The sequence below is a fragment of the Copadichromis virginalis genome, linkage group LG7 (genome assembly GCF_057382275.1).
Source record: "Copadichromis virginalis isolate Kocher_CV1m ecotype Utaka linkage group LG7, C_Virginalis_male_GT1.1, whole genome shotgun sequence".
In the NCBI taxonomy this organism is placed as follows: Eukaryota; Metazoa; Chordata; class Actinopteri; order Cichliformes; family Cichlidae; genus Copadichromis; species Copadichromis virginalis.
This window is the reverse complement of record NC_140624.1, coordinates 48,282,853-48,304,072: the sequence shown is the minus strand read 5'-3', so window position 1 is coordinate 48,304,072 and position 21,220 is coordinate 48,282,853. Positions and strand designations below refer to the sequence as shown.

General features: G+C 41.4%; 1 pseudogene across 1 annotated transcript; it reads right to left on the bottom strand.

Moving 5' to 3' along the window:
* Nucleotides 1–13,441: 13,441 nt before the first annotated feature.
* On the bottom strand, nt 13,442–20,990 carry LOC146705940 (uncharacterized; annotated as a pseudogene). Its single transcript, XR_014921131.1, has 7 exons — nt 20,917–20,990; nt 16,890–17,034; nt 15,991–16,154; nt 15,787–15,882; nt 15,279–15,620; nt 14,437–14,587; nt 13,442–13,554 (listed from the first exon to the last, which is right to left on the bottom strand). The product of XR_014921131.1 is annotated as an uncharacterized LOC146705940 (transcript).
* Nucleotides 20,991–21,220: the final 230 nt, after the last annotated feature.

Below are 21,220 nucleotides of genomic sequence, written 5' to 3'. Positions count from 1 at the left end.
ATATTTCTCAAAAATCTCACAAAAAATAATTACTTTGACCTTGAGTTTCATCTTTTACTAACATAAGAAGAGCTTGTGAAATGAATTTCAAGGGCCACATACAGTGGGGAAAAAAGTATTTAGTCAGCCACCGATTGTGCAAGTTCCCCCACCTAAAATGATGACAGAGGTCAGTAATTTGCACCAGAGGTACACTTCAACTGTGAGAGACAGAATGTGAAAAAAAAATCCATGAATCCACATGGTAGGATTTGTAAAGAATTTATTCGTAAATCAGGGTGGAAAATAAGTATTTGGTCAATAACAAAAATACAACTCAATACTTTGTAACATAACCTTTGTTGGCAATAACAGAGGTCAAACGTTTACTATAGGTCTTTACCAGGTTTGCACACACAGTAGCTGGTATTTTGGCCCATTCCTCCATGCAGATCTTCTCGAGAGCAGTGATGTTTTGGGGCTGTCGCCGAGCAACACGGACTTTCAACTCCCGCCACAGATTTTCTATGGGGTTGAGGTCTGGAGACTGGCTAGGCCACTCCAGGACTTTCAAATGTGTCACGGTCTGGCTGGCAGATCGTGGGGAGATGGGGAAATAGGACCCAAACGCTGGACTTAATGGAATGAACAGTGGGTTTATTTACAGTGAGGTAATGGCACACCACACATTGAATCTCCAAAAGTGCTCCCTCGACTCCCGTGACGTGTCTTCTCCCAAGTGCTGGTATCCCGTGCTCTCTGCCCCTGTGCCTTCACACACCCCGTGTGTCTTGCAGTTCTGTGTTCCGCTGTCCTCCTGGGGAAAAACACAGACACAGCCGTTATGGCACCAACTCCGGCAGGCATACACTTTAACAACACTAGAAACACTGACATGGAGTCTAACTCAACGATCCTGCGCCGGAGGAAGCTCCATCGCTCTGTTAAGTAGCTCCCCCGACGATCCTGATCAGAAGCAGGTGTGTGGTAAGCTAGGCGTGACCAGCAGCTGGCAGGGCCACACCCATCAGGCCTGCAGGTGGCTGTCCTTCATCCTCCAGCCTCACACACATACACACACCAGCATTGAACACAAGAACACAGTGCAGCAAACATACATCCAATACACTAATAACAATAAAGGTCCACACTGTTCACGAACCCCGAGTCCCCGGAACCGGGTCCGTGACAAAATGCTTCTTACGGAGCCACTCCTTTTTGGCCCGGGCGGTGTGTTTTGGATCATTGTCATGTTGGAAGACCCAGCCTCGTTTCATCTTCAAAGTTCTCACTGATGGAAGGAGGTTTTGGCTCGAAATCTCACGATACATGTGTGACACCGGAGCGGAAAGGCTGATTATGTTTCCAAGATGGTTTGTGTTTTTTAAAAGGAAGGAAACCTTCCTCAAAGCGGGCAGAGCAGTGGAGCCGCCGAGGGAAAAGCACACGATACAAAAACTGTAGAATTAAAAATATAATTTATTATGTTTAAATAGTTAAAAATATAAAATGAATTAAAACAACCTTGGCCAAGGGAAGACACAATAAAAATCAATAACACACAACATTAAAAGTCCAGTGGAATCCACCACGGCCTAAAAGTCACAGAAAACTAAGAGGTCCAGCGTAGTATTAAAAGAGGGAAACCCAGCGGAGTCCTCGCCTTCCTCCCCGCATTCCACGTCCTGGTGCACTGAAGAAAGGGAGGGAGCGGCAGTCACTATTCCTTTGGCAGTTTACTTTATAAAAAGGATAAGTCAAAGACTTACCCGGGTGGGCAGAGCTCTCAACTCCGCCCGCCACTTCCTCAAACTGCAATCGGCACCGTGGTCTCACTGCTTCTGTTCTCCCGCAGTGCACGAGCTGGCTCTTGTCGTTATTGCCACCAGACTACCGCTACGCGTCCCTAGTCGCTGGTCATCTGCCTTTTTTTCCTCTGATCGTTTCCCCTTTCCAGTCGCTGGTAATCTCTCTTCCCAGTCGCTGGTCGTCTGCTCCATCTGATCATCTCTACTCTCTGATCGTCTCTCGCTCTCCCCTCTGATCGTCTGTGTCTTTCCTCTGTCTGTCTCGCATTCTCCGTGTTACATTTTTGTTGAACACCGGCTCCAAACCTCTTATGTGTCCTTGAGCACTCTGTAAATTACCTTTTCTTTTCTCTCAGGTGTGTCCAATTAGTAAAAACGGGGGAAAAGGCGGAGTCTCTCCAGGACAATTTGCCGGCAACTAAAAACATGCAAACTAAATAAAACACTGCACAAAATACATGCAATATAAAAAATTAATATATACACTTCACATAAAAATACAGCACAGCAAAACAACGTCCGTCTTCCCTGGATGACACATGGCCCCATTCATTCTGTCCTTAACACGGATCAGTCGTCCTGTCCCCTTGGCAGAAAAACAGCCCCATAGCATGATGTTTCCACCCCCATGCTTCACAGTAGGTATGGTGTTCTTGGGATGCAACTCAGTATTCTTCTTCCTCCAAACACGACGAGTTGAGTTTATACCAAAAAGTTCTACTTTGGTTTCATCTGACCACATGACATTCTCCCAATCCTCTGCTGTATCATCCATGTGCTCTCTGGCAAACTTCAGACGGGCCTGGACATGCACTGGCTTCAGCAGCGGAACACGTGTGGCACTGCGGGATTTGATTCCCTGCCGTTGTAGTGTGTTACTGATGGTGACCTTTGTTACTTTGGTCCCAGCTCTCTGCAGGTCATTCACCAGGTCCCCCCGTGTGGTTCTGGGATCTTTGCTCACCGTTCTCATGATCATTTTGACCCCACGGGATGAGATCTTGCGTGGAGCCCCAGATCGAGGGAGATTATCAGTGGTCTTGTATGTCTTCCATTTTCTGATGATTGTTCCCACAGTTGATTTTTTCACACCAAGCTGCTTGCCTATTGTAGATTCACTCTTCCCAGTCTGGTGCAGGTCTACAATACTTTTCCTGGTGTCCTTCGAAAGCTCTTTGGTCTTGGCCATGGCGGAGTTTGGAGTCTGACTGTTTGAGGCTGTGGACAGGTGTCTTTTATACAGATGATGAGTTCAAACAGGTGCCATTCATACAGGTAACGAGTGGGGGACAGAAAAGCTTCTTACAGAAGACGTTACAGGTCTGTGAGAGCCAGAGATTTTCCTTGTTTGAGGTGACCAAATACTTATTTTCCACCCTAATTTACGAATAAATTCTTTACAAATCCTACCATGTGAATTCATGGATTTTTTTTTCACATTCTGTCTCTCACAGTTGAAGTGTACCTCTGGTGCAAATTACTGACCTCTGTCATCATTTTAAGTGGGGGAACTTGCACAATCGGTGGCTGACTAAATACTTTTTTGCCCCACTGTATGACCATTGAACAGTGTATAGAAAAAGTGGTGTAACGTTGGCATTATTCATGTAACCTGTGGTTCAAGGTAATTCATAATATAAAAGATTTGTATTGATAGACTCCATGTGTTGGAGAATAAACATAATTTATGTCGTTGTTAGATAATAATTCAGCTGCACATATACGTTGTTACTTGTATAAGCCTAGTGTTGCTTAATAAATTAGCAAAAGCCCTTATATGACTTTGTTAAATAAAACACATGTTCATGTGCAAAACAATAAATAAATAAATAAATAAACTATCAAGGCTAAAACCAAACAAAAATTTGTTGAAAAAGACAAAAGAAAATAATATTTTTTACAACAGTTCAAAATCATTGATTGGCTACAATTTGTTTAATTGTAAAATTAAATTAGAATTAATAAAAATTACTAGAATTAAATTAGGGCGGCAAGCTCGTTGAGAAATTTAATTATGTAAAAATCTAAAAAAAAAAATCTTGATTTTCACCACACAACATCTTCCTTAACTACTCAGTTTGGAGTGCCATTGGGATCAAAACATTTAAACTCACCCAGGGCATTTGAACAAATATCATATTAATTCATGTTACGAATACAATAACTCTAGAAAAGAAGTATATTTACCTACATGAATAGATAGGTCTGCCACCACACAAATTGTCTTTTCAGGCAATGTGAGTATTTTCTTAATTGCAGTATTTTTTGTGTCATTTTTCTCCATTATAATGCCTCTAGTTAAAACAGCAAAAGTTCTGCCTTAATATTTTTTTTCGTGTACTATTGAATTTAAGATGCCTCCTCAGATTACTTCTCAAATGCTATAATTATCTGTTAAGCATGACTTCTGCAATCACTACAATAACAAATGCCTACTTTACAAACAAGACAACAGGTCATACACGCAATGAGGATGACAGTGAATCTCCTGCTGTGGTAAAAGCCACACTGTTTTTTGTTCTGCATTAAATATAACAGCTCTGCTTATCACTGTCCTGCACAAAATATAATATTGTGATACAAAATATAGGTTTTCTTTTAAGAATAGAAGTGTTCCACATGGCTTTGTGGCGCAGTTTGTCAAAAGCAAAATGTTAAGGTTGTAAGGAGGAGCATTAGTTGAATATGTATTGATAAAGCTATATATAAAAAAGAAAAACTGGACACAGAAAGACAATGGCGTTCCATCAGGACACCCATATGGAAAAGATATATATAAATCTTATAAAGTTTGTATCTGTCTTGTGTGAAACTTGTATGAAAAGCATATAAGAGTGAAAACAGATATAAGATCCCGTGAAAAATTATATAATGAAACTTGTATGTTTTGGATACTTACTAAAACAATGTATGAAAGTAATGAGAAAGTGGCCACTTTCATGAGTAAATCATGTAAGCCTTATATGATTTACTCATGAAAGTGGCCACTTTCATCAGTAATCACATATAAGTTTTTACTATTTCTTTTCCATATGGGCAAGCACGGCAAACAGTGCTTGCTTTGCCAAATCTAAAAACAGACATAAATTGAGACGTACTCAAGTAAAGCGACCTCTAATCCCCTAAACTGCTGTCATCTGTGGCCACAGTCAGCTATTGTTTCTGAAAGTTGTGATTATTTCAGTCTCATTAGAGACTGTAGCTCTCTTTGTATAACACAGGAGTGTCCATTTCTCATTTACACTGACTGAAGCTGACCAAACTGAGAGGAGCCAGCCAGGAAGCAGTCTAGAAAGGTGAAAATGTCCATGTAGAGTATAGACAGACAGCACAAATGGTATGTTCTAAACTGATCCAGGCTATCTTGCTAAATAGTTAAATACTGGAGGACGATGTTTTTGTTTGTATGCTGCTGAAAAAAGCATGGAATTTTTACTTGATTTGATGACAAGATTAAAAATATAAAAATGATGCAGGTACTGCGTAGTTATAAATCAGGCTTCAAATAAAATTCACACAATTCTTCCTTAAAAACAATAATGAAAAAGTAAATAAAGAAGTTTCATGTAATATTATATCAGAGTTTTAAGTAAAAATTCAAAGACAATATCTTATATAGTGCATAAAACATTAGTGAGAAAACAACATCTGAATTACCAAAGTTTTGTTTCTGTCCTGCCAAAAGGAACTAAAAATTACCTTATTCCAGGTTTAAAGAAAATGTTATCAATAGCCATAGAGCAGCACGCCAAAAATGTTTACAAAATCATAAAGAGGAGCTAAAAAATACAAATCTCTGCACTACCCGTGGAAGTAGTCCTTTCAAGACCATTGTTAGTATAAAAAAATAAAGATATTGGAAAAGACAGATAAGATAGTGTTTAAAAACATGAGTAAAACAGACTCAAATTGCAAGTATAAGATACAGTGCAAGATGAAGGAAGCCTTAACATGCCTTGAAAATGGCTTCTAAAAATGAATAATAATTTGACTTCTTCAGACATTGAGGGGACATCAACAAAAGCTTTGTAACCTTTTCAGCCTTGACCTTCCAACTGCCAGAGATCCCTGTTGTAAAAACATGCAAAGAATAAGAAAACAGACAAGATAAAAATAAAGAAATAAAAACTGTCCAAACAGGCCATTTAGCCAGAGGCACGGTGATCCTGTGTGGTCTGACAGATATGGAGTGTACTGAAAGAGGAAACTATTGGAATTCTCTGCTGCAAAGCTGTGACATTATGTCAAACTTGTCATTAAGGAAATATGTACTGGTCACTGTGCCATGAAAAGGGGATTATTATTATTTGAATAGTGTCACTTCTTTTTCCAGTCTTACGCTCTCAAAAGAGCTAAATAAGAACTGTTCAATATCATACTGAAAATACTGAACTCATATTGTCCTCTGCAGAACATCCTGAGGTGGCGCAATGTGTGGCAGTTCAATATCATTTATTAGAAAGTGCCTGAGTCAATATGCTGTATTTTTGCCACGCAGCGGTCCTTGCTTTAACCTCTCTGAATGTTCTTTTTGTCCAATATTCTACTGAATTATTAGATGGATTCACTGTATTGACCTAGACACATTGAACAAAAAGTACAGTAATGTCAATTTAATCATAACTTATAGGCCCTGTTTCAGTAGAATACATTTACATAGCAAATGAGAACGAGCAAAAACACAAAAGCAAGTCCTGTATCTTCCATCACCAGGACTTGTTGCATAAAAAAGGGATGAAAGGAGCAAATACGGTACATATAATTTATGTATTATTTGTAGTGCTATACTGAGGGGTTAAAGTATGGTGGAACATGTGCAGAAGTCCTGAAGTTGTGGTCGTGGTACTTCAGCATCTAGCTAGCACTACCAAGGAGGAGAGAGCTTAAAGGGAATAAAGTGTTCTGGCAGGTAATTTCAAATGGAATGCTTTTAACAACTCAACAAATATCAATAAACACACAAACTGTTTCTGTGCAATTTGTCACACATTGTGTCTGTTAGCAGTCCAGCTGCTGCATTTCCCAAGGAGAGATGAGAATGAGTGATAGTGCCACTCGGAGATGGAGAAAGATGTAAGAAAGACTTGAAAGGGGAGGAAGAAGAGAAGTAATATTTAAAGGTAAGGACATTTCAGTGGCATTTGTTAAACTGGAAATTAAAAGATTTTTTTAAAATCACATATGCAAAACAAACTGAGGTACACAAATTTTTCAATATTAAATGGTTGCATGAAAAAATTACTAAAATGTGGTTTAGTGCAGGATAAATAGCGGGCCTTTCTGTGGTGAATTTACAGTAATGCACTATGTTGGACTGGTACACAGTGTCTATGGTGTTCAGGGTAGTAGTCAAATTACATCAAGTGTAACGTAGTTGATGTTGAGTTTAAGCTTCTGACAGTTAGATTCATTCAATCCTGTACTTTTACTTGAGGATTTAACAAAAAATTAATTAAATAATCAGAATCAGAATACTTTATTGATCCCTGGGGTATTTCTTTGTTACAGTGCTCCATTATAAACAAATATTAACAAGACAGACAATACGCTAACTAAGAATAGTACAATATACACACACACACACACATATATATTTGTATATATATTGTATGTATATATTTGTGTGTGTATGTATATGTATATGTATATATATATATAACACCCAGCACGCCCCTGCGGGCGGTTTATCCTTCAAGCTCGGGTCCTCTACCAGAGGCCTGGGAGCTTGAGGGTCCTGCGCAGTATCTTAGCTGTTCCCAGGACTGCGCTCTTCTGGACAGAGATCTCCGATGTTGTTCCCGGGATCTGCTGAAGCCACTCGCCTATCTTGGGAGTCACCGCACCTAGTGCTCCGATTACCACGGGGACCACCGTTACCTTCACCCTCCACATCCTCTCGAGCTCTTCTCTGAGCCCTTGGTATTTCTCCAGCTTCTCGTGTTCCTTCTTCCTGATATTGCTGTCATTCGGAACCGCTACATCGATCACTACGGCCGTCTTCTTCTGTTTGTCTACCACCACTATGTCCGGTTGGTTAGCCACCACCATTTTGTCCGTCTGTATCTGGAAGTCCCACAGGATCTTAGCTCGGTCATTCTCCACCACCCTTGGGGGCATCTCCCATTTTGACCTCGGGACTTCCAGGTTATACTCCGCACAGATGTTCCTGTACACTATGCCGGCCACTTGGTTATGGCGTTCCATGTATGCCTTGCCTGCTAGCATCTTGCACCCTGCTGTTATGTGCTGGATTGTCTCTGGGGCATCTTTACACAGCCTGCACCTGGGGTCTTGCCTGGTGTGATAGACCCCAGCCTCTATGGATCTTGTGCTCAGAGCTTGTTCTTGTGCTGCCATGATTAGTGCCTCTGTGCTGTCTTTCAGTCCAGCTTTGTCCAGCCACTGGTAGGATTTCTGGATATCAGCCACCTCCTCTATCTGCCGGTGGTACATACCGTGCAGGGCTCTGTCCTTCCATGATGGTTCCTCGTCTCCCTCCTCTTTCTTGGGTTTCTGCTGCCTGAGGTATTCACTGAGCACTCGGTCACTTGGGGCAGGGCGTAGGTGTTGATGGCCCGGATCTTGTTCTTACCATTCAGCTGACTCCTCAGGACTTGCCTGACCCTCTGCAGGTACTTGGTGGTTGCAGCCTTTCTAGCGGCCTCTTCATGGTTCCCATTTGCCTGCGGGAAATCCCAGGTACTTGTAACTGTCCTCTATGTCTGCAATGTTGCCTTCTGGTAGTTCAATCCCCTCAGTTCTGACTACCTTCCCTCTCTTTGTTACCATTCGACTACACTTCTCCAGCCCGAACGACATCCCGATGTCATTGCTGTATATCCTTGGTGTGTGGATCAGTGAATCAATGTCTCGTTCACTCTTGGCATACAGCTTGATGTCATCCATGTACAGGAGGTGGCTGACAACTGCTCCATTCCGTAGTCGGTATCCGTAGCCAGTCTTGTTAATGATCTCACTGAGGGGGTTCAGGCCTATGCAGAACAGCAGTGGGGACAGAGCATCTCCTTGGTAGATCCCGCACTTGATGGTGACTTGTGCTATGGGCTTGGAGTTGGCCTCTAGTGTTGTACGCCACATCCCCATTGAGTTCCTGATGAAGGCTCTTAGGGTCCTGTTGATCTTGTACAATTCTAAGCATTCCAGTATCCAGCTGTGGGGCATTGAGTCATAGGCCTTCTTGTAATCAATCCAGGCAGTGCACAGGTTGGTCAGTCTGGTCTTGCAGTCTTGGCTGACTGTTCTGTCTACCAGTAGCTGGTGTTTTGCGCCTCTGGTATTCTTGCCAATCCCTTTCTGTGCCCCACTCATGTATTGACCCATGTGCCTGTTCATCTTAGCCGATATGATGCCTGACAGGAGCTTCCATGTAGTACTGAGGCAGGTTATTGGTCGGTAGTTGGAGGGGACCGGTCCCTTCTTGGGGTCCTTGGGGATCAGGACCGTTCGACCTTCAGTTAGCCATTCCGGGTGTCTCTCGTTAACTAGCAGCTGGTTCATTTGTGCTGCCAGACGCTTGTGGAGTGCAGTCAGCTTCTTCAGCCAGTAGGCGTGAACCATGTTGGGCCCTGGTGCTGTCCAACTCTTCATACTGGAGACCCTTTCTTGGATATCTGCCACTGTGATGGTTACTGGACCCTGTTCAGGGAGGTCGCTATGGTCTGCCCTCAGATCCACTAGCCACTGAGCATTGCCGTTATGGGTTGCGTCCTTCTCCCATATGCTCTTCCAGTATTGCTCTGTCTCCAGCCTTGGTGGTGCTGTTCTCTTATTGTTCCCTTGCCACTGAGAGTACACCTTTGCTGGTTCTGTGGAGAACAGCTGGTTTATTCTCCTGCCTTCTATCTCTCTGGTGTACCTCCTCAAGCGGCTGGCCAAGGCTGTGAGTCTTTGTTTGGCAGTTTCCAAGGCCTCAGGTATGGACAGTTTGCTGTATTTCTTATGCACCTTCTTTGCTGCACCTTTCTGCAACTCTGTTAGTTGGCTAACCTATATACATACATAAGTGACTATATATATATATATATATATATAAAACACCCAGCACGCCCCTGCGGGCGGTTTATCCTTCAAGCTCGGGTCCTCTACCAGAGGCCTGGGAGCTTGAGGGTCCTGCGCAGTATCTTAGCTGTTCCCAGGACTGCGCTCTTATGGACAGAGATCTCCGATGTTTTTCCCAGGATCTGCTGGAGCCACTCGCCTAGCTTGGGAGTCACCGCACCTAGTGCTCCGATTACCACGGGGACCACCGTTACCTTCACCCTCCACATCCTCTCGAGCTCTTCTCTGAGCCCTTGGTATTTCTCCAGCTTCTCGTGTTCCTTCTTCCTGATATTGCTGTCATTGGGAACCGCTACATCGATCACTACGGCCGTCTTCTTCTGTTTGTCTACCACCACTATGTCCGGTTGGTTAGCCACCACCATTTTGTCCGTCTGTATCTGGAAGTCCCACAGGATCTTAGCTCGGTCATTCTCCACCACCCTTGGGGGCATCTCCCATTTTGACCTCGGGACTTCTAGGTTATACTCGGCACAGATGTTCCTGTACACTATGCCGGCCACTTGGTTATGGCGTTCCATGTATGCCTTGCCTGCTAGCATCTTGCACCCTGCTGTTATGTGCTGGATAGTCTCTGGGGCATCTTTACACAGCCTGCACCTGGGGTCTTGCCTGGTGTGATAGACCCCAGCCTCTATGGATCTTGTACTCAGAGCTTGTTCTTGTGCTGCCATGATTAGTGCCTCTGTGCTGTCTTTCAGTCCAGCTTTGTCCAGCCACTGGTAGGATTTCTGGATATCAGCCACCTCCTCTATCTGCCGGTGGTACATACCGTGCAGGGGCCTGTCCTTCCATGATGGTTCCTCGTCTCCCTCCTCTTTCTTGGGTTTCTGCTGCCTGAGGTATTCACTGAGCACTCGGTCAGTTGGGGCCATCTTCCCAATGTATTCTTGGATGTTCCTTGTCTCATCATCTCATCTCATATATATATATATATATATATATATATATATATATATATATATATATATATAGTCACTTATATAGTCACTTATTAATAAATAGCTGAAAAAGAAACGTGTAGTTGTAGCAGGAAACAGTGTGTTAAGTGGATGCGTTGTACAGGGAGATGGCCACAGGCAGGAAAGATTTCCTGTGTCGTTCAGTGGTGCTTTTCGGTACTCTCAGTCTCTCACTGAACATGCTCCTGTGACTGACCAGCATGTCATGGAGTGGGTGGGAGGTGTTATCCAACATTGTCTTTATTTTGGACAACATCCGCCTCTCCGACACCACCTTGAGGAAGTCCAACTCCATCCCCACAACATTACTGGCCTTACGGATTAGTTTATTGTCTGTTGGCATCTGCTCCCCCAGCATGCAACAGCATAGAGGATCGCACTGGCCACAACAGACTCGTAGAAAATCCTGAGCTGATTACTTTGTCAGACACACAATGTGGGAGACGTACATATTGTGGTCTTCCTGTCAGGTAATCAACAATCCAGGACACCAGAGAAGCATCCACCTGCATCGCTGCTAACTTATCACCCAGGAAGGTCGGCCTGATGGTATTGAAAGCACTAGAAAAGTCAAAAAACATGACCCTCACAGTGCTCGCCGGCTGATCCAGATGGGTGTAGACACGATTGAGCAGGTAGATGATGGCGTCCTCAGTTCCGAGACGAGGCTGATAAGCGAACTGAAGGGGATCCAGATGTGGTCTTACTATGGGTCGCAGCTGGTCCAGGATGAGCCTTTCCAGGGTCTTCATGATGTGGGAGGTCAGTGCCACGGGCCTGTAATCCTGGGGGCCACTGGGACGTGGCGTCTTTGGTACAGGGACGAGGCATGATGTCTTCCACATCACTGGTACCCTCTGCAGACTCAGACTCAGCATAAACAGTTTATGAAAGACTCCACACAGCTGGGGGGCACAGGTCTTGAGGACGAGGGGACTCACTCCGTCTGGTCCAGTAGACTGCCTGAGTGAAGTCTCCTCATTTGCATCTCAACCTGAACCTCAACCTCAACCATCTCAACCTGGTATTGAGTGAAGGTGATGGGTGGGGGAGGGGTGTCATGAATCTCACAGGAGGCAACAGCACCATGTGAAGAGAGAGGCTGGCACAGTGGTGTGGCTCTGGATTCCAGGCTGACTACAGGTGAGGTTGTGGGGGTGGGAGCAGACACTGTGGTGTCGAATCTATTGAAAAACAAATTCAACTCGTTAGCTCTATTCTCACCTCCCTCAGCTCCCCTGCTGTTGGTTGGCCTGAATCCAGTGATGGTCTTCCTTCATGTCCCTCCACACCTCTCTCATGCTGTTCTGCTGGAGTTTCCACTCCAGCTTCCTCCTGTAATTGTCCTTAGCCTCTCTGATCTTGTCCTTTAGTAACACCTGGACCTTCCTCACCTCCTCTTTATTGCCCCCTCTGAAAGCCCTCTTCTTGTTGTTGAGGAGGGCTTTGATATCCTTAGTCACCCACGGCTTCTTATTTGGGTAACAATGAACAGTCTGAGCTGGAACAATGGAGTCGGTGCAGAAAGTTATGTAGTCTGTGATACACTCGGTAAGCCCATTGATGTCCTCGGCGTGAGGCTCACAGAGTGTTTCCCAGTTGGTCACCTCAAAACAGCCCTGTAGTTCCGCTAAGGCCTCCTCTGACCACCTCCTAACGCTCATCGTGGTCACAGGTTCCCTCCTCACAATTGGCACATAGCAGGGGGTGAGGTGAATCAGGTTATGATCTGACCTACCAAGTGGGGGGAGGGAGGAGGAGCTGTATGCATCCTTGACATTTCAAAGTCATCAAAGTAAAGTTGTATTTGAAGAGCATCAGGGTACATTTTAAACAATGGGTGTGAGGAAAAGTGAGAGCCATCACAGTAATCACGCATTTTGGCATCAGTGTTCTTCTTATTCTGAACAAAGAAGTCCTGAATGTCCTCATGTTGGAATAAAAACTTGAGCGTTTCAATGACTGATACATACTGGCATGTATCTGCTGCCAAAACCTGTTTCATCTGACCATCTTTTCTTACAGTATCTGACCTGTGACCCAGAAATATTTCCTGTGGTTTAACAAGGGAAGACTTCTCAGTGAAGTATTTGATCATTTTATATTTCGTGTCTACATCTTCAAATATGTTTTTAGCACTTTCAAACTCCTTCATTAATGCTTGAACAGCCTCACTGTCTTGTGGTACATCCAAGCTACTCAACAAAGCAGCAGTTGACTGTTGCAAACAGTCTACAGTTTTCTCAAGCAACTCCTTTGTACAGTTTACACTTCTTGTAACATCTGTTAAAGTAATATTTGATGATGCATACATCACTGGGTATCTCCAAAACATCAGGAACTAGATCATCAGTTTCAACTGAACTGTTTGATGTCTCTCCTTGGTAAGAAGGTTGAACTGAGTCAGCATCCATTGAAGATGAAGTAGAATGAGATCTATGCAGGTGCTTTGAAAATGAATTTAAGTTATAATACGTCCTTGGGCAGCCATCTTGGCTACATATAATTTTCAAGTTTTGTCCATCTGATAAGCAGTGTATTTGACGAAGATGCCAAATGAGGTTTCTCACCTCTGTGAACAGAGACTCTCTACATTTTGGACAGGTGAACATTTTACTTGCATGCTTTAATCTGTGCAATCAGCTCCAGTACTTTGGTTTTCCTTTGGGTGGACAGCGGCAGGTCATAGACAAACTCAAAGAAGGTGAAGACGGAGCCAAGCGGTGCTGGATAGGACAAGTTACATACACAGTACAGTTTGAAAAGCTTATCCACACCACACGTCAGGCCATCATTCAGAGGAATGGTTACTTTGTCATTCTTAGCAACAATGATGTACTGCCTGGTTGCACTCTTTAGATCACCGATGCATATCAGCTGGGGTTGGTGTGTTGTGGATGATGCTTCAGGATCACTGCAAAGCGATGCAATACTTGTTCCAGGCTTGGAGATGGGGAAGATAAAGATAGATTTTTAGAGAAGTATTCAGTCAGGTGTTGACAAATGCTTTCCTCAGGTAAATACCATGAGAATTGTACTGAATAATCAAAATCAACCAAGTGCGTTATAGCTGATTTAAGGCTGCAACGACTGGCACCAACTGGTGGGAGCAGGTGTGTTAACACCACAAGGGCAGTGTAACAAGCCTCATCTAACAAAGAAAAGCAAGATGTAAAATTATTCAAAATACAGAAATGTGTTATTTAATGAATTATGAGATGTACATCAAAAATGACTTTTTCTTTTGTGAATAGATGAAATCAGAAATGCAGAGGCTTAAGGCACCTCATTTGGCTTATATGTGCAGCTAATAAGGTTGCCCAAGGCCACATAATTTAAATTCTCCTTACAACCATCTCCATAGACCTCATTCTCCCCCATCAGTAAACATAGACATATTTCAATCCATTTACCAAAGGGTGGCATCTAACAATTTCTTTGAAAAAGAACAACAAAATTTAAAAATATAACCCCTTCTTGTATAGTTTTTCTATTCAGCCTTTAACATCCACTTACTTGTCATCTAAAGTAAACAGAACTATTAATTTGATCATCCTTTTTTTCTTACTTTCCAATAGTAAACGTGAGGCGGAGGGATGGAAAAATACCTTCAGTCTTCTCTTCAAAATCCTTCAACAGAGAGGACATTCTTGTTTCCAGGGCAGCTACTGATTTGAGTTTCGGAATGATACTGGCTTCCCATTTTCGTAAAAAGAGGTCCACCTTTCCTCCTGTAAGCTTGCCAAACTCCAAGTCCAGCTAATGGAGAGAAAAAAAGTGTTTAAGTTTAAAATTAAGCATTAAATACATGAAATTAAAAGTACATGCTGCCCATTTGGTAGCTGTATGGCTAAAATCAAACCTTACAGTATCACATTTCTGTTACCCACTTCCACATCAAGCTTACCTACACAGTGAAACATAACAATTTACTTGGAGTGGTATTTGAATACAAGTCTATTATTCCTTAATTTTAGCTATGATTTGGGTCCCATCAGACCCTGAGAAAAAAATTAGGACTTTTTAGCTGATGTTCAACTTTCTAGCAGCCAATTTCTTATTTTGTCTGTCTGCGGTTTGTCCTGTAGAGCTTTTTTTGCTGAAAATAGTGCTGCTGAAAGCAGAGTTTCGTACAAATTTAGGTGATCTTTTTGTCGTTTTTTCACTTCCACGAGCAGCACCTTCTGCATTGTCATTTGATGTCCCTACTATTAGATAGTCATTTGGTGGCACGACTAAGATTTTGGATCATCTGAAACGTGATGCTCATTGTAATAAAAGCCCAGTAAATAAAGATCCAACTCTGAAATTATAAAACTTTCAAAATATTCACTAGGAGCTCATAAACATACCTCCAAATGTATCCACTCCTGTTACATACTTTGTATGCAATACACAACTGAGTGGAGAAGAAGTACATAAACCATTACCAGGGAACCAAGCAACTTACCAGACTTGGCATGTCCAAAGACCGTGGGTACTCTCTGAATATTTCAGCAGCAGTGGGGGAGTCCTTGCTAATCCAGGCTCTGCGACTGGTGTATGTTTCCTCCATGCCTGACATGATAGTTGGAAGGTTCTCAGCTGAGGGCCGCAATCTTTTGATCAGGGTGACCCACTCATCTGTGCTGCTGGTATTCCCATCCTCTTGCCTGAGCTTCTTGTCTTCACCACAGTCATTGGTCACTTTTCGCTTCTTATAACGTCTCTGCCCCTGGTCGAGATTCCGTCTAAGGTTGCGCAGTTTAGTCTCTAGGAATCCACAATGAGAGACTGGATCATAATAATGCTCCTAAGGAAGAAAGGACAGAGGTATATGGGTAACAGCTGAGCAATTTTAACTGAGAAAAAAAAAGCTCTAATAAATAATGAGATAAAGGTTAAAAGATACACAGTAAGTGGGAACAAGTGCAAGTATGTAGTGGAATTTACATTATTAAAATGCTAAATTTACTTACAAATCCTTCCCCCTGTCCTGCCACTCGGACACTCAGGGATGAAAAGTGGTGATGATGCTTTTTGTTACAGTCAACTTCTCTGCACTAAGAGGGTAACTGGAAAATAAAGGTAACCTTTTTTTTAACTCCTGTGCACTTCAACATTTTTAAAGAAAAACATTCATTGCAAAATTTTAACAAAGTGCAGTAAGGTGCTATACTTACTAACCACACCTCTCCACCAAATCCCCAATGCAAGTCTTCACAAGAAGCTTCCTCGATGGCACTGACAGGGTACCTGTAGTTTCATACTCCTTAAGAATCTGTGGGGCTTTCCTCTTGAGTAGTGACTTCAGGGGTTGACTTTGTTCTTCTGTGGTAATGGTAGACTGTATAAAGGCAACACCAGACACTTTACCTCTCTGCAATAATCTTCAAAGTCATGACAGCAAATTTCCACAGAGCATAGAAGCATGAGTTTACTCAAAAAGCTGCAGCAGAAGAAGGCGGTTTCTTAATTACCGTGATTATAACGCAATGACTAAAAGAAATTCTGAATAATAATTAAATTGATTTTATCTTCTAGTTGCTACTTGGTGAATAAATCTGATCCTGACTAATAGTTAATAACTGTTAAAACAGTCAAAGGAGCTTGCAAAGAAAAGCGTCTGGACTTCTTTAAGTTGCTTGAAGACGTTTCACCTCTCATCCGAGAAGCTTCTTCAGTTCTAAGGTCAAATGGTGGAGAGTCCCAGATATAAACCTAGTGGGAGTTTCCCCCCACAGAGGGACAAAAGGACCCCCTGATGATCCTCTAATCGCCTGAGCCAAGGTGTGAAACTGGGTGTGGGTCCCAATCAGCCAGAGTTTCGGGTGTGTTCATTGTGAAACCTGGCCCCACCTTATCATGCGAATTCCTGAGGTCAGATGGCCTAGGATGTGAGTGGGCGTTAAGGCGTCTGGGAAGGGATCTCAAAACTGGATTATAGATGGCAGAGAGTTGGTGTCGTAAACCCCCGCCTCTGTTCAAAGATGGTCGCTCACAGTGGATGACTGAGAACCTTCACAGACAACTGTTAAAACACATTTTATGACTTGGGAAACTGAAGAAATGCAAAGTGTACCTGATTTTGTCTAATCTCCCTAAGAGAGGTTTCCATCGGTGGCCCTCTGGCTGACAGGAAGATATGGAATCTATCAAAGTCCTTAACGTCTACCTCATTGTCAACATCAAAATATTCCATGAAATCAGTGTTATACTTTAGCAACCTATCAAGCACACAGCCCACGTGCTGAGCTTGGCTTTGACCTAGGCGACATCAAACTAAAGTTACTCAGTCTTAAATTCCTATTCTGTGCTAGCAAACGAATGGTCGCGGTGATAACTACATTTGCTATATTCAGAGCTAACAACAATATTGTCATTTTACACAACACTGCAAATGTTAGGTGCTGACTCTGGCGTTGCTCATAGACACCAGAATGCCTGTCGGAGCCACTAGCCAACTACCACACTGGTTCTAAGAGCAATTACTCTAATACATAAATAAAGTAAATAGATAAATACATGAGTAAAGTAATACATAAAATTACTACAAAAAACACATTAACTCTAATGAAGTATGGCACTAAAGCCAAGAACTAGTACTAAAATTAAGAGTAGGATATGTTAGCAAGACTGTTACATTAAGGTTAGCTAGGTATAGTTAAGCAGTAATTAACAGCGCTTAAACTCAAAACTCCTATATTTTATATAAATTCAAAGTTTCACATTCTTCCAGAAACCCGACATATTTTCAGTACATTAAGATAAACTGGTAAATTATATTTACTGTAAGGTCTGACAACATAGTAGGCAACATAACCTCCATCTTTGTCTCCTTTGTCTCAGTGGCGCGAAAAGATAGCGCCCCCTTCCCGCCGCTGGTATGTCATGTTGCTGGGCAGAATTTGTTTCAATTTTCAGCATGTGGATTCTTACTCATTTAATTTCCTACTTTTACTTCAATTGTATTGCCCTAGTTCACATTTTACGGTCAAAATTAAGCCTGTTCTGTGTGGATACTTATGGTTATAGTATAGCCATGGCCATCAATTGGTATGCCATACATATTGAGAAATAAAAAAAATGTATCTTCTTTCAGAATTTTAGTACACCATACACACCTTGCTCCACATTACATTATAAAATGTTTTATTTGTTGAAAGTAATGAGGAAAGGGTTATGGAAAACAAACAATAACTAAACATTTTATTTATTCAGTTAATATTGTTATAATACATTACAATTTATTTCACTAAACACAGGGCTAACATCAAATAACTGAGCTGCTAATTTTAGGTCCTGTTGTTAGATTCTGAAAATAACACACAAAATGTGCTAAACTGTGCAACACATCAAGTGTGTTAAGCTTTTTACACATTTTTTCAATGTTTACACATTTTCTTACACATGTTATGTTAAAATTCACACAAAATGTGTTAATAGTGTAACAACACATTTTTGTGTCATTTTTTAACACATCCTTTCTAAGAGTGTACACACCAACAAAAATCCCTTTTCTAATGAAGACACAAAAGATATTTATGTGTAAAAATAAACCAAAGTTTAAAGCCATCCCAAAGACACTTTAAAGCAATTGTCACACTGATTTTACAGTAGAAACATATACTTGCATGTTCTATACTTAAAGATTACTTGTAATGTCCTAACTCATTTCAGATGCAAAGGTTAGGTGACCATAGCCTGCACACAGAGATACAAATGATTCTGACTCATTTCAAAGGGATTCTTTTCCCTACTTTGCACTTCTACACCCAAATCTAAGGGTCCTCCTACCTACCAAAACCCACTTTAATACCTGTAAAATCTAACATGGACAATGGACATTTCTGAAGCAATATCAGTGAAATATTAGTGAACAGTTTCTAAGAAATACCACAGTATTGTGGAATGTATAAGGGCCTATGTAATGGAGTGGTAGAGCAAGAATAGATCAGAAATCCAGTTAGGATGGTCACAATGCATAAACAGAAATGCTAGATTTAGGCAAGCAGCTAAAGAATGAGTCAGTGATTATAAAGCATGAATGAAACAACTGATGCTAATCAGCTAATGTAAGTGCAACTTCACTACTAAAGCTATGCCTCATTTAGTATGAATGTAAATGCTACTAGATGCTGATTTAATATATGATTGCAAAACTATTGTTTCATTAAGGCAAGAGGTTGTTAAGTCATTTGTGTCTAGGTTTAATCACAGTTCATGTTGATTAATGGTAATATCTGTAGAAAGCTAAAGGCTGCATAGAAGATGGAAGACATAGAAGATAGCATAGAAGTTGCACCACAAAAACCTATCCTGAAAAAGCAAATCAGCAAAATTTTGCCATTTTTAAGTAGGTAACCAGTATGAGTAGCTGCTGATTGGAGATCTTTCCTACTTCCAGTTAACTGTGAATACTGATCAGCCCAAATTACAGAACACAACAGCAAGATAACTGCAACAACCGCAACAAGATGACTACTGCAAACAGATTTTTAGCTAGATATTATTTGTTCGTATACAATCTGTTGAATATGTTTTGAATATTTTATGTGTCCATCCTATGGTAACAGCCATATTTAAATCCTTAAATATAAAATATTACTTTAAGGATTTAAAGAAGTAAACAGAAAAAAAGGAAGAAGACAGAATTGTTCTTAAACATAATTCATAGTTTTAAATTTCTTTTACTTTTCTCATTTTTACCTTTTTGGGGTTTTTTTTATTCATTTATAGAATTTTAATGTATTTGTCTGGTTTTTTGCTCTGGATGAAAGATGCTATACAAGTAAACTTGCTTTGCCTTGCCTTACTAATGAAATGATTAATATTTATTATCTTTACAATTTGATATTTGTCTGCCACTATAAACAAATATTACATAAGTGTTTTTTTAATCTTTAACCAAAAATAATTTGCTTAACTTGCTGGCTAGGTCAGACCAAGACCAAAGGAAGACAGATACCTTAAAAAAGTCACTTCCTCTCTGATTTACTAGTCTTTTGTTTGGATACTTGGCTTTGTAATGGGTAGTGACATGGTCTATGCTAAAAGTTCCCACTGGGGTAGTTTAAAGGGTGTGTCAAAAACTGCACATGCACTGTGAAGCAAGACTATCACCATGCCATCTGTAGTCTCTCCACAGGAACATAACTAGCACCATTTACTGCACATATGATTACTTGTTGGCTTTTTTTTCTTTTACAAGCCATCTGCTCAGGAGAGGTGAGAAAGGAGTTGTGAAATAAAATTCTGTAGCATATTGATTCGGTGCTCCATTATTAACACATCACTTTATTTCAATTTTGTGATTTAAACCTATTAATTGTAGCACTATATGTTACCCATGAATATGTGGAAATTGTTTATAGTCAACACATTTAGTGACATTGCTGGAAAAAAAAAACTATATTAAATGACTTACAAAAGTAATATAAAAATGCACCTGCGTAATGGAACACAAACTGAGCAAAAGTGAACTTCTAGATGAGAAGCTACAGGTAACAGGTTGCAAATGTCCAGTCTTCTGCGAGGTAACCAAGTTTCACTTTTACTATGTCCTGGTGTAAAAAGTATTTGGTTGACTTCTGCAGTCAGAAATAATTTTTCACTGTCTCCACAGTTTTTTGACCCATTGTGCATGTACAGTACTGTTACAGCCAGTAGCTAAAACTGTTAACATATCAACAAAAATGTTATAATAATGAGAACGTTACTGTGAAACACAATATGATGCATGAAAAAATAGTTTTTGTCCAGGAAGCTTTTTTCAGTAGAAGCTAAAACTGTCGAAAAGATGCCAGACTGGCACAGACAAAATATTAACAATTAGTGCATCAGATGTTCAGGAACCAGGATATCCTGATGGGAAATGGGTTACTGGAACAAGACGGCATAAGATAGGACAGATAGGAGAATAAATGAGTGGTTGCAGCAGAATCCAGAAACTACATCTGGGATCTCTATCCAGAAGAGTGCAGTCCTAGGAACATCTAGAATATTGTGCACGACCCGTTATGGTGTTCCATCTATGCCCTCCATGCTAGCATCTTGCACCCTGCTGTTATGTGCTGGATTTTTTAGGAGGATCTTCACACAGCCTGTACCTGGGGTCTTGCCTGGTGTGGTAGACATCAGCCTCTATGGGTCTTGTGCTTAGAGCTTGTTCCTGTGCTACCATGATTAGTGCCTCTGTGCTGTATTTCAGTCCAGCTTTGTCCGGCCACTAGTAGGATTTCTGGATGTCAGCCACTTCCTCTGTCTGCTGTTGGTACATACTGTGCAGGGGCGTCCATGATGGTTCTTTCTCTTGTTCCTCTTTCTTGGGTTTCTGCTGCCTGAGGTATTCAATGAGCACACAGTTGGCTGTGGTCATCTTCCTGATGTATTCGCGGATATTCATTGTCTCAT